We start from the raw sequence: 17,566 nt of genomic DNA, 5'->3' as shown, positions 1-17,566 counted from the left end.
AAACAATCACCCAAGGCTGGGTGGTGGCATCTGCCGTTTCTGTGGTGTAGATATTCCCACGGTGGCCAGTTTTGAGTTTCCGATGTGATGTTCGTGAACGCGCAGCCGGGAAGAACCCCAGAGAGAGTTTCCACCGCACACACTCTGGGTGGGAGAGGGTAAGAGTGAGCAGAGATGGTAGTAAATGCAGTACGATAACCAGTGAGGTCTACAGTAATGGTAGTGAGTTTTGAGAATTCGCTGCCTTTATTCTGAATATAGTTTTCAGTGTAAGGCCGTAAGTTAACTGCTAACGCTAGCTGTGGTTAACAGTGGCTCACGCCATTTCTGAAGTTTCCAAGATGGCTTTCACGATGGATGGCAGCTCGCTCCAGCGCCCACTCCCCTTCCAGGTTCAGTGCCTGGAACCCAGATGTTAAACTGAGAAAAGGCAGACTAACAAGAGGGGAAAAAAGATGGAATGTGTGGGAGTTTATAAGGCAGTATTCCTCAAGGAGGCAGTGAGAATTGGGGGCTGAAATACCGTCCTGGGCTGGACAGAGGGAAGGGGTTGGTGGGGCGGGGATAAGCCATGGGAAGTCAGTCCGGAAAGCCCGGTGAACAAGAGGGTTAGTGGGGCTTGTGATGCAGATTCAAGTCGGTGCCTTTTTTTTTTTTTTTTTTACTGGTGAGAGTTGTTACGCAGCCTCCTCTTCCAGGTGTGGGAGAAGAGGAGGTCCCTACAAGTGGGCATTTCCTTTATAAATGTGAATTTCCTTTATGGAAGGAATGCTTGTGCCCTGTTCTCAGAGCGTTTCCTGAGTCTGCTGGTTCTCAGTGGCCTTCTATTCAGAATAACCCTTATGCCAAACATGCACATTTGGGTTGGTGAGTCCTGGTTCCTTTCATTTGAAACTCAGTGGTTTTCCCTTAAAAGCAAAATGGGGAAGTCCCAGGAGTCACCTGAGCCCCTCGGTCTGGGATCATTGCGACCTGGCCCAACTTGGATAGGATCCACAAGGGCTTGGATTCCAGTCAGTACTCCAGCTGGCTGTGAAGGGGGCCCACTGGGGTGCGTGGTTGGGAGGGGCGCAGACCCACCCTTGTTCTCCTAAGGACAGCAGAGGTGTGTCTCCCTACACTGAGGCTGACCGCACTCCTAATTGGGGTCCCTGTGATGCAGCCATCCCACACTACAGAGCCCTGAGTGTGGGGTTTTGGGGTCTGAGCCCTTGCCCTGATCCGCCAGCATTTCAGAAACCTGCGTGGGCGATGTGCGGGCCATTGTAGCTGGAGGGCACTGGGATGGAATCACCCCCGGGTGTGCTGCATGGCAGAGTCCAGCTCCAGCCACCTGAACACTTGGTGCTGGAATGTCACACCCCCCCCCCCCAGGTGGCCTGGGGTCCCGGGTTCTCGCCTCAGGGGACATTTATGAGACAGGGTGTGACTGAGGGAGCCATGGGACAGGCTGCGAGAGAAGATGGAGACCGGGGTGCTAGTTGAGTATCTCATAGGTGGGGAGAGGGTTGGTGTCGCTGCTGAGGCAGAACAAGAACAAAGGGGGGGTTGGCTGTTGGTGTATTTGACGCGGTATAGGGGATGAAAAATTTTTCCTCTACTCTCTTAGGTTCTGTCCCAGGGACCTGCAAATTAAACTGACAACAGATTAACAGGAGCAAAAGGTTTATTATGTCTGTGTACAGAGCCCTGCACAGAAAAGAAGTGGAGATGCAAAGAGACAGTTAGACTTAAGGACTTATGTGCCATGTTAACACAGGGTGATAAGTTTTTGGAGAAGTGACAAGACAAAGGAAAACAGGTTTCAATTTCTAGGGACAGGAAGTTGTGGGAAGGTAAGTAAGTGGGGGAAGATAAGAGAGGACAGAGCTGACTTAGTGAGGTTTGTTATGCAGACTGAAGTCAGTACCATCTCAGATGATAAGATTGTTTCTTCCCTTCCTGGAACAGGGGAGGGAGGGGGACATCCTCGCAAAGGGATCAGGCAGATGGAGGAGGGCAGAGTTTTTCTTTTTGCAGCTTCTCAATCACCTCAACTCCAAATAACCCTTATGCCAAAGTGACATATTTGGGGTGGCAAATTCTGAACCCCCTCAGCTGTATACCACAGCTGGATGTGGTACCGGTGGATGGGCCTCCTCTAGACTAGAGGGAAAACGTCCCTACCAGAGGAGAGGGTCCAGAATGTTGGGGTGATGGCCAACAAGCTTCATGGTTATTGTGCGCCTCAGTTCTGAGTGCCTCACATGCTTTAGCTCAGAGTCCACCCTGTGACCCCGTGAGATGGGGCACTATAACCAATCCCATTTTACAGGTGAGAAACCGAGGCCCGGATGGTGGGGTAACTGGTCCAAGGGTGGCTCGTTGGTGGTGGAGCTCAGGTGCAAACCCAGCTCTTCACCGCTCTCCATAGAGGATGCTGTCCGTGTTTCCTGGGGCTGCCGTAACAAACACCACAGACCAGGTGGTTAAACAACAGACATTCATTGTCTCGCAGGTTCTGGGGGCTGAAGCTCCGTGTTCAAGGTGTTGGCAGGGTTGGTTTGTCCTGTCGTCTCCCTCTTTGGCGTGTTCTAGAGCTTTCCCTGCATCTGCTCGTTCTTGGTGGCCTTTAGCTCAAAGTAATCCACATGCCAAAGAGGCACATTGTGGAGTGGTGTGTTCTGGTACCCTCGTTTCTGCGCTGACTGAGCAGGATTCTTGCTGAGACCGGGCTGTGCAGGCCCCGCAAGGATGGGGCCAAGGTGGAGGTCACGGACAGGGTCTTGGTGCGATATGGTTCAGGAGAGTCTTGGTCACCTCGGGTGGTCCTGGGCATGTGCCTGGTGTCTCTGTGTCCTGATATCCTCTTCCTATAAGGATACCTGTCATATGGGATCTGTTACCTTAGAGTGAAGGGGGATTGTGTCTGCCCACCCCAGCGCCACCCATGGAAAGAGACAGCCACATCCTGACCCCAGGGCCTCAGGACATGACCTTATTTGGAAGTAGGGCCTGGTGCTGTAAGTAGTTAAGACAAGGGCATTGGGGTGGCCCTCGTCCTGTGTGACTGCGTCCTTATAAGATGAGGGGAGATAACAGACACAGAGGAGAAGCCACGTGAAGGTGAAGGCAGAGATGGGAGAGATGCAGCCACAGGTCTGCGGATGCCTGGAGTCCCCAGAAGCTGGAAGAGGCAGGAAGGACCCTCCCCTGCAGCCTCAGCACTTTGCAAGTAGACAGGTGCAGTGGGTGGGCCTGAACTGAAGGCAGTGCTGTGGCCCTTAACTGTTCTGTGTTCCCCACATGGTGCCCTGAGGACAGCTCTCACAGGACACTGACCAGTAAGTTGGTTTCACATGAGACTGCAGGGCCGGTCCTCTAAACATGCAGGCCTGTCTCAGCCTTCCTCCTGGGCTCCGGTCACACAGGATGACTGTGCACCGTGTGGGGCTGGGCTTTCAGCTCCTACACAGGACCCCTGGGTGTCGGTTAAAAATGCAGGTTATGGCCCAAGAATGACAGGAGGTGAATTTCTCATCAGCCCTATACAGTGTGGGCAGGGAGTCACAATAAATTATAGAGTTAAAATTAAGGGGGCGGGGAGTATTAACTCAGCCGTGAAAAGGAGTGAAGCGCTGACATCGGCTGCAACATGGATGAACCTTGAAAACATGATGCTCAGAGAAAGAAGCCAGACACACAAAAGGACAATTTATTAATTCCACTAACATGAGACATCCAGAACAGGCAAACCCATAGCGACAGAAAGTGGATTAGTTCTGTGCTCAGATGGCTTCTGTGCTCCAGCCTCTCCGTGTTCGCCCCTCAAATCAGCCCTGGTGCACGAAGCAGCCTGGCCGGGTGCTGTAGGAGCCGTCACCCCCCGGCACATGCTGCCGGGAAGCAGGACCTGTGCGCGGTGCTCTCAGCTGCCCTGAGCGTGCTCCCCCGATTTGGCCCGTGGGATGCACTGTCCTTCCTGGGCTTCCATTGAGGCCGCCTCCTGTTGGGGGCCTGGGATGCTGGAATCAGGCCACTTCTTGGACAGGGCTGCACTGCAAGAAGTTCCAGGGTTAGCCCGGGATCCTGACCATCACGTGGCCAGAGAAATTGGTAACGTTTTTGTTTTGCACATTGAAATGTTTAATGTCAGAAAGATTTTGTTTAGTTTCCTGATGTGGGTAAAGTGTGCGAGCCCAATGTTGATTTATTCTCCCAGAAATGTACATCCTGGTTCCCACACGAGGGTGAGCCCCTGTCCAGAGATGAGAGACCCCACATGTGTGACCTTGTGCCTCCTGGGAGAGCAGCCCTAAGCTAGTTTAAACCTGATCAAGTTCTGTCTGCACGGTAGGGTTAGACAGCTCCATGTCCTGTCTACACTGAGTATGTTTAGACCTGACCATGTGCTGTCTACAATGAGAATATTTAGACCTGACCGTGTTCTTTGTGCGCAAGGACATGGGGATCTGGCCTGGCCTCTGTCCTGGGAGCTTCAGGGGGACATGGAGACCTGGCCTGGCCTCAGTACTGAGAAGCTCCACGCCTCTGTCCGAATGTCAGTGCTCAGACGCCTGGGGTCTGGAGCTGAGGTGGGCTTGTCTGGGTGACAGCGCTCTGCTCTGAGTGTGGTTACATGGCCCTCCCAAAGGAGCCATGGTAAGGGCCTTAGTCCTTACCCCTGCAAGGTTCACCTTCCCTGCGGCTGGTGGAGACTCCTCAGGTGGGCTACCTCATGATTATTCCAATTCACCAGCACACGCAGAGCGAGTAGGAAGGCAGGTTTACCTGGTGAATTGATTGCCGGGCACATGGATCTAGGTGTAAGGCCCATCGGCAGCAGGTGAGATGTGTCTCTGTAATCTCCTTCTGGTCAACCATCTCTGCTCAGCAGAGTCCGGACCTGCCCCTCCTCTTTCACCCCTGCTGTCCTGTGAGTTTTCTCAACACCCCAGCAAATCAGGAGAGGACCAAGCCTGCCAGACCCAAGGTAGTGTGTTCAACTTCAGCACAAAAAAGTTAAAAACAAAAGTGAAAACAGGAGGGGACTGACTTCTCTGGGGCAAGTGTTAGGAGAGGAGACAGACCCTACACTTCTTTCTCTGGTCCCAGGGACCTGGCTTGTTCCCACGTTGGGGGCTCATGCAGCACAGCCATGGTATCCTGACCAGGGGGATGTGTGACCCTAGTTGCGGTGTCTGGGGATTGTGTCGGGCTCACCCCATCCGTGTGGGTCAGGCTCATGTGCAGACCCCATGTCTGCTCTTTGCCTGCAGTGTGTCTTGTCCCCTCTGAGATTTCCAACATCCGAATTGAGGGTGTTGCCCTGATTAACCTGTGGTCCCTTTTCTTCTCTTAACCTTGTCATGTTCATTTGAGGACAGGCACCTTTGAGCAGGGTGGTCCTCCTGCTGAGTGACAGCCCTTGGTGGTATCATGTTAATATCATAGCAGATCATGTGTCTTATCTATGGGGTCGCTGCTGTCTGGGTTCCCGTGGACAGAGCTCAGGTAACACCGACTGGCCCCCCCCAAGAATGGTCCTCCACATGCCGTGTGCCCGAGGTGGGGGACAGTGCTTTGACCTTGCACATTTGTAACAAAGGGGTCAGATTGGAGTCTCAGTTAACCAGACATTTTAAAATTTTAAATGAAATAAACACACATCACACAGCATTTACCATCATCATCATTTTAAGTGCATGTTTCTGAGGCATCAGGTACATTCACGTTGTGGAGCCATTACCACCATCTCTAGAAAATTCCACGACCATGAAAGTCTCACTTCCATCCCCTCCCGAAGCCCTGCCACCAACGACCACTTAGGTCCATGAGTTGTCGACTCTTGGGCCCCTATTTGAGTGGAATCCTGCAGTGTTTGCCCATCGAAGCTCTGCTTGTTTGCATCTGAATACCCTACATTTAGGGAGAGGGCGTGTGAGGAAGAGGCTGTAGGAGGGACAAGGTGTGCGGGGCACAGATGAGCCAGGACCTGACCAGCCGCCTCTGGGGCCCTCTGCTCCCGTGTCTTGGGCTGTTCGTCATCTGCATCGTTGCTGTCCACGCTGGCAGCCCTGGGGCACTGATGTCTGAGTGAGTGAGACTCCTCTGCTGCCCCGCCTTCCACCTGCTCTTCCTGCTGGTTGGGGAGAGGGCTGCTAGCTGGGTGGTCTCTGCTCCTGCAGCAGGAAGGACCCTGCAGGGGGGACCCACAGAGTGTGGAATGCGATCCCTGGAGCTTGGGGGGCGGGCCACAGCGTGAGGCCGTGACAAATGCTCAGACTGCCACATCACTGACAGAATGTTCCCAAGACCCCGCTCAGGAGGGAGTGGTGGGTGGCCCGGGACCCCAGAGACCCCCTTCCTGTCCTGGAGCTCAGAGAGCGCATCCTCTGTGGGCTCTGGATTCACCCCGTGGCTCACGCCATCTCCCTCTGTCCTGTCTTTGAATGAAGGAAAATGATTTCTCCTGATTAGTGTCCACAATACAGGTCTAGTCCTGTCGATATTATGGTTCTTTAATTTAGGTGTCCTGGAATAGCATCTGTTTTTAGGCCTAAAGAAGAAACAGCTCACGAGTATAAAACATTTTCAGATGAAACTAATATTCAATGATTATGCTACTTCGTTGTTGAATTAGTCATAATTCTCCTGGTTTTAGATCTCATGTGGGGATTATAGAGGAATAAAGTTTTAAATCTTCATAATCTGTGTGTTCATAGCTTCAGTGTCATTGATGACCCACAGTTTTTACGTTTAGGGAAGGGGTACTGATTTCATGTATCATGTAAAAGATTTGTAATGAGGATAGGGCAGTTAAGATTCGAATGATGGCCGGTACATGGTCCAAATTGTCTCTACTTGTGCATCTGTTGTGTGTACATGAGTAAGTTTAGTTGTCAATATTAATGAAATAATACAGAGGGCTAGAGAACTTATTTTAAAAGTGATTATTAATGTATGATCATGAAAATGTAAAAGTTTTTCCATAATAGGTGATGTTGCGTCTAGAAAGCCTAGCTGAAATGGATTTGCCATCGTGTTATACAGTATTTTTGTCTATGATTCAACTTTGACAAAGTTACATAATTTTTTGCTATTATCTCACTTATTAATAAAGACATAATAGTTATGGTGTTGGCTTGAAACTGGTTGAGGATTCAGTTCCTTCCTTTCTTATTTTAAATTTACATAGGTGTGATCTTCAAGTATAGAATATGGTAGAGGGCATTCATGTAACCATTCTGGGTTAGTAGTAGTTAGTTCCTCTTCTGAAACTTCTCATTTAGATGCAAATACATCTCAAAATTTGAAGATTATTAGCATTACTGCTGTTAATGAGATGAATGAGTGAAATATTTCTTGTGTGTGCTTGAGGGTAGCTGGAGTAAAGTCGTGGCATCCCTGAAAAGCCAAGAAAGTGCTGCAGGGGAAAAAAAAAAATCATATTTTCTACTACAAATACAATTGTGAAGTGAATTTTTGCTCATGTGAAGTGTATAACCTGAGGTTATTGGAAATCAGTGTACAAAGCCTCCTATAATAGTGAAGACTGCTCCCATTCACATTACATACTGGAATGTGCTACTGCGTAGTCTGTATTGTGGAAGACAGTGTCCTGGGATGAACTGGCTAAGATGATTCCTGTTAAACCACCTACTGTAAAAAGAAAAATAAAGCATAAGTCTCATTTTGCTATACTATATCATAATCCCTATGAAGAGTTGTTAATCAGCCACTTTTACTGCTAAAGGAATAGCAATAGCTATGGTAGCTGATGTAAAGCATGCTCATGGGTCAACATCTGTTCCTACGGTAAACATATGATGGGCCCACAAGATAAATCCTAAAAAGCCAGTGCACATGGCTCATACTATTCCCATATATTCCCACATATCTGTCCCAAATAGTATGTCACGATATGTGAGATTATTCTGAACCCTGGTAGGATAAGAATATAGACTTCAGGGTGACCACAGAATCAAAATAGCTGTCGGTGTAGGATTGGGTCTCCTCCTGTAGGGGAAAAGAAAGCAGTGTTTAGATTTTGATCTGTTAACAGTATGGTAATTCCAGCTGCTAGAACTGAGAGTGATATAGTAATATGGCTATAACTAGGGCAGATCGAATAATGGTGTTTAATATTGGGATAATGGCTGGTGGTTTATATTAAAGACGGCAGTAATAAAAGTAACAGCACCAAGAATTGAGGAAACATCTACTAAATGTAAGGAGAAAATGGTGAGGTGGACAGAGGCTCCTGCATGGGCCAGACTGCCAGCTAGGGCTGAATATATGGTTCCACCGGTACCAGAACCAGCTTCTACTATTGATGATATGAGTAGGAGTAAGACTGATGGGGGAAGTAGTCTAAAGTTTATATTATTTATTCGGGGAAATGCTAAATTGAGTGCCCCAGTTATTACGGAGAGAAGCCAGTTTCTGAACCTTCCAATCATTATAGGTATAACTATAAAGAAAATTATGACAAATGCATGTTCCGACGACATTATGGATTTGGTCAGCTCCCAGCAGCACTCTGTTGGCCTAGCTCAGCACGGATTAATGGACTTAAAGTGGTGCCTACTATTTCAGTTCAAGCACCAAATAATAAAGTCCTGATATCTTTGTGATTTGTTGAAAATAATCAGCGGTTTGTGAACATAGGTAAAAAAGGCTGAGCAAGTGTTAGACTGTAAATCTAAAGACAGAGGTTATGCCCTCTTTTTGTCAAGCCCTGGGGTGAATCAACAAATTGAACTGCAGATTCAAAGATGCAGACGTTGAGAACGGACTTGAGGACACGGTGGGGTGGGGAAGGGGAGGCTGGGATGTAGTGAGAGAGTGGCATGGACATATATACTACCAAATGTAAAACAGCTAGCTAGTGGGAAGCAGCCGCATAGCATAGGGAGATCAGCTCGGTGCTTTGTGACCACCTAAAGGGGTGGGAGGGAGGCTCAAGAGGGAGGAGATGGGGACATATGTATATGTATAGCTGATTCGCTTTGTTATACAGCAGAAACTAATACACCATTGTAAAGCAATTATACTCCAATAAAGATGTATAAAAAAATTTTATTTTAGGGGCTTCCCTGGTGGCGCAGTGGTTGAGAGTCCACCTGCTGATGCAGGGGACATGGGTTCGTGCCCCGGTCTGGGAGGATACCACGTGCCGCGGAGCGGCTGGGCCCGTGAGCCACGGCCGCTGAGCTTGCGCGTCCGGAGCCTGTGCTCCGCAACGGTAGAGGCCACAGCAGTGAGAGGCCCACGTACCGCAAAAAAAAAAAAAAAAAAAAAAAAAAATTCAATTAAAAAAAAAAAGAAGCAGCTTCAGCTCTGCTGGCTCTTCTTCTACCTCTTTTTTTCTTGATGGTGGGAGAAGTAGATTCAAGCCAGCTGACTAGAGAATTTACCTGTTAACTAAAATTTTGTGGGGTGGAAGCCCAGCAATGTAGTAAGGATTTAGCTTGAAGTGTTTGATTTGCATTCAATTGATGTAGGATAGAGTCTTGCAATCCTTATTTTCAGGAATTGAGTAAATTGTACTTGCTTAGGGTTTTGAAAGCTCTTGGTCTATACTAGCCTAAATTCCTAGTCCAGCGCTGATAGAATGGGTATTAAGGGTGGTAATAGTGTGGATATTGAGGATTAGTAATGATAGGAAGGTTATTCGTTTTGTATGTTTGAATTGTCATTTTATTTTTAAGTTATTTATTGAAGGGAGTATAGTTAGTAACATGGAGTATGTTAGCCGAAAGTAGAAATACCTGTTGAGTAGTACTCTGATGGCTGTTAGTGTTGGCAGAATGATGTGATTGTTTTTTGTTTTCTCTTGGATAATTACTCATTTGGGTAAAAACCCTGATGGGGTGGGAGACCTCCCAGTGATAATATGATGGTAATGATAAGGATTGTGTTGAAAGGTGTTTTGTTTAATGTGTGTGATAATGACAGTGTTGCAGTACCTGAGCTGGGCATAAATAGTAAGAAGATAGCGTTATTCTGCACCGATAAAAGAAATTTTCACATATTGAGGTACGGGGAAGTAATTCTGGCTTATACATGATTTAACTCAAATTTTATGCTAACTTAAAAATAGCCAGTTTGTGGGCTATCAAACATACATTGTTCACCTGCTTTAATTTTTAAAGAAAAGGGCACACTGACCAGAAGTAAAGAATGTCCACGTTAAAAATAAAGATTAAATGCTTCCCTTCCTGGGATGCCAATTCTGGTAAGACCCTTCAATGATAAGACTCTTTCCCAGGTGTCAAGGCCATACTGACTTGTGTACATGTGTAGTTTTCTTTTTCGTTTTTATTTATTTATTTTTGAAATCTTGAAGGAATGTATCCCTGGCTTTAATGTTCTTTGTTCTGACAAGATATAAAACTGTACTGAAAACCATGCTTCTCTGAAGCAGTTCCTCAGAGTTACCTGAGACGTTGTCTTCTGGGATCTATAGTCCTCAGTTTGGCTCTTTTATAAAACAAAACTCTTTTCTATTCCTATTGTAGATTGTTTATTGATTATTTTCACTGAAATTACTTATAGTCGGCAGGATATCAGAAAAACCTGCCTGAGGTCACCTGGATCTACTTTGGACCGGTGCTCGGGAGACCAAGCCTGGGCCCTTTGAGCCCCTCTGGCTTCAAAGTACCCTTCAGGTGCTTTGGTGAGTTCTTCCTCATTATCTGGATCTCCTTGTACTAAGTGACAGTTTGACTTTTATTTGAGCTGTTATCTTAAGACTTGGAGTCTTAAGGGGATACTGGTATATTTCCTAGGTGAAGAGGTCCTAGGGGTAAGTTTCCAGGGAGAGGACCTGGGGGAATTTCTAAGCAGGAAAGCCTGGAAGAAATTTTGGAGTGAACTGTGTTGGCTGACTTTTTAAAAAAATGGCTTAAAATTGGACATTTAAATTTAATTTTAGATGTGTACTTTATAATAGAATGAACCTAGAAGAAAGCGGGAAATTGCGCTTCTAAAACCTACCAGCTCCCAGGCAGGCATCCACCCACTGACACTCTAGCTGGCTTCGACAATTGGTATGGAGCTAATACTTAACAAGTACTTACCTAATCCAAAAATGGCCAGGATGGAACTTTTTTGACATTCAAAACTGATTTTTGTGTGCACAATTAAAGAAAGCTGGCTTGATACAACATCTTTTCAAAATTCTGACTCTAAGAATAAAAGTACTCCTAGGAGAAAACTTGTAATTATGACTCTTATCATGTCCTTGAAGTGCTAACGCATACCACATTGTTTGAGACTACAGCCTTGGCTCAATTAGTGGAATGTAAAACTGAAGGGAATAAAAAGGCTTTTTAAACCTCAGGCAGGAAAACTATGAGATATCTGTGTCTATCTGGATGTGTGTATGTCTGTATGTATGTTACAAGTATGTTTCTACTTCCAGATGATATCATCAAAATGAGTTGATAGGGCTTCCCTGGTGGTGCAGTGGTTGAGAGTCCGCCTGCCGATGCAGGGGACATGGGTTCGTGCCCCGGTCTGGGAGGATCCCACATGCCGCGGAGCGGCTAGGCCCGTGAGCCATGGCCGCTGAGCCTGCGCGTCCGGAGCCTGTGCTCCGCAACGGGAGAGGCCACAACAGTGAGAGGCCCGCGTACCGGGGGGAAAAAAAAAAGAATTCATAAAAGAGCTCTATTTAATTGACTTAAAAATACGCATTTACAAATCAGATATTTCTAATTGTAACAAAAAGCTAACCCAAATTTTTAGAGGAGCATGCGATCTAGGATTAATCTTCAGTACATGAAAATAAGTTTAAGTTGTTGACTTGATTAATACAAAGATGCCTTTAGGGTCGTCAGTGTGAAGTATAATACTTTTATTTGGTACCTAGGTTTCCTAAAAGTCAATAAGCTCATGCTACCTCTGTTACAAAATTTGTCAACAAGAAAATTAACTTAGTATGGTGGTATTTTCATAAGTAATAAAATTGAGATAAATGGGATAAAAGCTTTTAGGTGAACTCTTTAAAAATGATTATGCTTTATGGTATGTATACCTAAAAAGAGTTTCTCCAGATTTTGGGTAACCTGAAACTTTGGAGTTGTGCTAAATTAAATTAAATGATGGGAATTCACTAACTATCCAGATCATTTCCAATTAAGATAAAAATACTAAAACATTAATTGCTCAGCATGTCTAAATTTACCTACTTTGTCTTATCAGAGAAAAACTAAAGATGTTTGGGTTTATTGGACACATGTCTTATACCACATTGAGAAAAGAAATCATGCTATGAGAAAATGTATGTTTCTAAAGGTTGTTGAAATGTTGATAAGCTTGCCAATCAGGAAACGCTGGTATAACAGTTCACGATGTACTGTTTCTTGGTTTTTGTTAGGGATTAAGGTTTTCAAGGGTTAAATATTGTAATTAAAGTTAGTAGAAATAATAAGGTAAACATTTGAGTATTCAAGGGAAAAAAAGATGTGTTTTCAGTAAAAGGAGGATTGAAAATGGATTTAGTTAATGGAAAATGAAGTGATACTGTCCTGAAGTGTCTCAAAGAGGGAGATATTCAACTAATTATGCTTATTTGGTCTATTATATTACATGGGAAGCATTGTCAACATTAAGCCTTCTTTATGTCTATAAGTATATAGTGTAAATGTTCCAGAAATTATATGAAATTCCTGAAAATCTTCCTGACATAGAATGTTTCTTTGTCATCAAAATCGAGGCTCACACTAAAGGGACTGAACCCCCGAGTATTAGGGAGATGCTCTGCTCTTTCATGCAAAGGCAACAACACAGCTGATGGCACTTGTAGGTGAAGTCCATTCTGTGTCTACAAAAAATTAACACCTCATTGTCAGGCATTTGCCATCCTGATGTCCTTATAACACGACAACAGTCTGCTCCTAAATCAGAGAAATTAAGATGGGTCAACAATAGCTGTGAATTAAACAGTCTGGGATATGGGAAACCAAGACGGCTGCTTGGCTTTTCCTGGCTTCCTGGCAAACCCCATTTCTATTTGATGGATTAAGGCCTTCCCTGGCTGCAAGGCTGATGCCCTCACAATGACAAAGAAACTGTTGGAAAATGTGTTTCCCACTTGGGGTATACTTTCCACAATCTCCAGCAAACAAGGCACCCACTTCACGTGACAAATCATATAAGCCTTAACAAAAACCTCAAAAACTTTTAAAAAATGTCCTCAATCATCAGGCAAGGTCACCAAAACTAATGGGAAAACTGGACTCAAGCAGAACAAAAATTAATTATATGGGATTGAATGAGCTTGTAAATATGATTATAATTTTTATGATTTTTTGTCTGAAATATTACTGGCTTTTCATCTTTGTTTTCCAGATATAAGGAAACCTTTCCCCTTAAGCAAAGTATGACTTACAGCAATTTGGTAAATTATTCCTTTGTGAGCAGAACTGAAGCATTTATCTTTTCTCTCTACCTGATTCCTCCTGAATGTAGAATCTCTTAGGTTCCTCACAGCCTTTCCAGGTGAAAAAGGAAGTCCACTTCCTGGCAGAAATGAGAACCTCAAGATATTTTGGAACATAGTTAGAGAGGAATCCACCTAAATCTGTAGGTATTGCAGGTAGAATCTAATGGCATGGCTTTCCTGGCTTTGAGAGGCCTTTTAAAAGTTCAATTTGAGATCCCTTATGAAAAGTTGCAATAAAGCCAAATTTCAAAGGGCCTATATGATCAGTTACACTTATGTAAGTAACCAGGGTAAGTGTATAGAAACCAGATTTATTCTTCAAACAAATTAGTCTTAATTTGACTATGTTTGGTCAAAATGAAGATAATTTATATAGAAAAATTAAGTTTCAATGATATACCTTCGTGGATATTGAGGTTTTATATGTACTGAGGTGTTGTACTTACTGCCTACAGCCGAGATGCCACTTTGTTATGTCACATTATTGTAAAGTTTAATTGAATTATTAAAAGGATATCCAAGCTTGCTTCTGAAGCCGATCACAGTGTTCTATCTTTGGATGAAGATCAGATGCTCCATGACCTGCACCTAGGAGATTGGGCATACTGGAAAAGATCATTTAAAGGACTATCTCAAACCTAAAAGGAAGGATCCTTATCAGGTACTCTTAACTGGCTCATGCACAGTAAAACTGAAGGGAATTAACTCTCCAATTTTTATTTCTCACTTAAAAAGGGCCTCTGCATCAGACTGGTCTGTAGAGGGGACTGCTGACCTCAAGCTCACCTTAAAACAACCATCAAGCCAGGACGAGAAGACGATGACAACAGTGGACAGCTGACCCAAGAATCCGGGCCAAGCCTGTAAGACCCATCCTACTAGTTCGATTGAACTGTTATTTGAATGTTTGTCTCCCTATCAAAACTGAAAGTTACTCTTCTACTTCTAGCTGTACTTTTGCCTCAATATTGAAGATGGAAAGAAAATTCTTTAGTAAAGTTGTCACAAAGCATAGCTACTGGGATAGGCCCCTCATAATACCTGTCACTGACTTTTCAGATGTTGCTAATGTTACCGCTCACCCAGACCAACCTCTCTCTGACCTAATCTTTCAGGTTTAAATTCTTCAACGTATTAATATGGCCATTCCTTGTCTGATACTATCTTCAGTCCCTAGAGACTGAGCAATACTTACCCCAGGACCCCCTCCCTCTGTCCCTTACTTAATTGAAAAATGTCTTAATAGCTGACAAATAGAAGGTATATATTTATTAGAATATTACGTTATCCCATTGTCTATACATCAGGAAATAAATGAATCTCCTTTCTCTCTTCATTAAAGAGTCAAGCAATCTGTGTTAGCAAAATACCAAGATACCAGTGGCAAATCTTTTGGGAATCTTGGTTCCTAATGCAGGAGTGTATGTAAACAAAAAGATCAGAAATTTATCAGCCACCACTAGTCAAACAGCCAAAAAGACTGCACTGCAGCACAACAGATATCCCTATATTCCTTAGCCCAGGTAGTATTAGATAACTGGGTTGCCTTAGATTTTCTACTGGTATTTGTGCTATTGTTCACACTTATGGGTTAAATTTTTTTTTTTTAATTAGAATGGGGATAATAGTAACCTGTGTGAGCTTGTTATTTCAATTATAATTCCTGAGATAATGGTTAGTAGAATGATAGTAAACACAAGAGGGTTTATTAGTACTGGAAGGATGTAAACCAACATTTTTGGAGTATGGGCCCAATAGTTAGTTAGCTGACTTTACCATGAAGAATTTAAAATTCTTAAGGGTGGGTTCAATTTCTATGATTCTAGAAATAAGAGGGTTTAAACCTCTATTACTAACTCTATCAAAATAACTCTTTGTCAGACATATTTCTTATGTTTGTGGTGGGATGCCTGATGTGATGACAGGTAGTGAAACTTCTCATACACATAAGACTAATGTTAGTGGTAAAAATTTTTTCATAAGAGATATATAAGCTGATCTTATCAAAATTGTGGGCAGGATGCTTGAATTCATATAAAGGAGATTGTTAGGAGGAGTGTTTTAATGATGACATTGGCTGTATAGAATTCTAGCATGTAGGGGTTGTTAAATGCTCCTAAAAATAGGATTGTTGTGAAAATATTTATTGTAATGATATTGACATACTCTGCTAGGAAGAACAGGGTGAATAAGCCTGCTACATTTTCTACACTGAAGCCAAATATAGGTTAAATCAAATGGGACTCTGTTGGTTTCTGCTAGAGTAGAGATAAATCACATTCTGGCTAGGGGTCAGGATGGGAAAATTAGTCACAGGTATTCTTGTGTAATAATTACTGCTGAAAGTGTAAATGATCATTTATCACTAGAACTGATAAGAGAATAATTGCTACTGTTACATCATATGAGATTGTCTGTGCTACTGCATGGAGACCTCCGATGACTGTGTATTTTGAATCCAAAACGCATACAGATCAGAGGATGGAAAAAATGGCTAGGCTTGATAGCTAGTATAAATAGTACACCTAGGTTTATGTTAACTAGTGGAAAGGGTAGGGGGAGAGGAATTCATCTTGCGAGAGCCAGGCTTGAGGCTAGACTTGATGCGATAATACAGAAATTGATGAGATTGATGGTCATAGTGTTTCTTTAATAAATAATCTGACTGTATCAGCAATGGGTTATAATAATCCATAAGGGCTGACGATGTGTGGCCCTTTCTGGATTTGTATATAGCCTAGGAATTTCCGTTCCATTAATGTGAGGAATGCTACAGCTAGTAAAAGTAGAATTAGTGAAAGAATGCAGATTATAAATATTTCCGTAGGAAAAGGACTTGAACCTCTGCGGATAAAGGTTTTAGTTTTACACAATTACGGGGCTCTACCACCCTAACAAACCCTGTTCTATAGTGGGGTATGTATAAATTAATTGAATTGAGATTATATCATCAATTAGTTTGAAGACATTTTGTAAAATAGGCCTTATTTCTCTTGTTCTTTCATACTGCAAGAAATATAGAATAGAAACCTAATGGGATTACTCCAGTCTGAACTCAGATCAAACAGGACTTTACTTGTCACTGAACAGACCGTTAATAGCAGTTATACTATTGGGATGTACTGATCCAGCATCAAGGTCATAAACCTTATCGTCAGTATGAACTCTACAATTGTGCTGCTACCCCTAGGGTAACTTATACCACTTATCAATATTTTGGATCATTAATGATAAAGCATTTTGACTAGCTGGTCTAAATCTTAATCACTTCGATGTTTTATTCTCCAAGGTTACCCCAACCAAAATTGTTAATCCATTAAAAGCTATGTTGGGGCTTCCCTGGTGGCGCAGTTGTTGAGAGTCCGCCTGCCGATGTGGGGGACACGGGTTCGTGCCCTGGTCCGGGAAGATCCCACATGCCGTGGAGCGGCTGAGCCTGCGTGCCTGGAGCCTATGCTCTGCAACGGGAGAGGCCACAACAGTGAGAGGCCCGCATACTGCAAAAAAAAAAAGCTATGTTGGAGGCTTTCAAGACGGCAGAGTGGAAGGACCTTGAGCTTACCTCCTTCTCATGAACATACCAATATCACAACTGACTGCTGAACAACCATTGATTACAAAAAAGACTGGAACCTACCAAAAAACATCATCTACATCTAAAGGCATAAAGAAGAGACCACAATGAGATGGTAGGAGGGGTGTACTCGCAATATAATCAAATCCCCCCACCCCCGCCCGTGGGTGACCCACACACTGGAGAATAATTACACTGCAGAGACTTTCCCACAGGAGTGAGAGTTCTGAGGCCCCCATCAGGCTTCCCAGCCTGGGGGTCTGGTGTTGGGAAGAAGAGCCCCTCAGAGCATCTGGATTTGAAGACCAGAGGGGCTTAACTTAATGCAGAGCTCCACAGGAGTGGGGGACATAGAGACTTAACTCCTGAAGGTATTGCACAAAATCCATGCACCGGGACCAAGGGCAAAAGCAGTAACCTCATAGGAGCCTGGGCGAGACCTACCTGCTGGTCTTGGAGGGTCTCCTGGGCAGGTGGGGGGTGGCTGTAGCTCATGCTGGGGTCATAAAAGCTGGTGGCAGAAGGGGATTGTTCATCTGCATGAACTCTCGTTGAGGCAG

The 17,566-nt window shown here is 44.3% G+C and overlaps 1 protein-coding gene and 1 long non-coding RNA gene across 7 annotated transcripts in view; one reads left to right on the top strand and one right to left on the bottom strand.

Annotated features, from left to right (window-relative positions):
• Nucleotides 1–17,566, top strand: part of LOC137214373 (uncharacterized) — a 49,649-nt gene that overhangs the window by 9,675 nt on the left and 22,408 nt on the right. Inside the window, exon 2 of the long non-coding RNA XR_010938874.1 lies at nt 14,168–14,295. This is a non-coding gene — a long non-coding RNA (uncharacterized lncRNA). The remainder of the gene's footprint in view (nt 1–14,167; nt 14,296–17,566) is intronic.
• Nucleotides 5,654–17,566, bottom strand: part of ZNF19 (zinc finger protein 19) — a 131,984-nt gene continuing 120,071 nt past the window's right edge. For all 6 annotated transcript variants that reach the window (XR_010938873.1, XM_067718033.1, XM_067718029.1 and 3 more), the window contains one exon: nt 5,654–17,517. The gene's annotated coding sequence lies outside the window, so the exon portion shown is untranslated. The remainder of the gene's footprint in view (nt 17,518–17,566) is intronic.

This window comes from Pseudorca crassidens, chromosome 20 (assembly GCF_039906515.1).
Source record: "Pseudorca crassidens isolate mPseCra1 chromosome 20, mPseCra1.hap1, whole genome shotgun sequence".
NCBI lineage: Eukaryota > Metazoa > Chordata > Mammalia > Artiodactyla > Delphinidae > Pseudorca > Pseudorca crassidens.
This window is presented reverse-complemented; position numbering and strand designations above follow the sequence as displayed.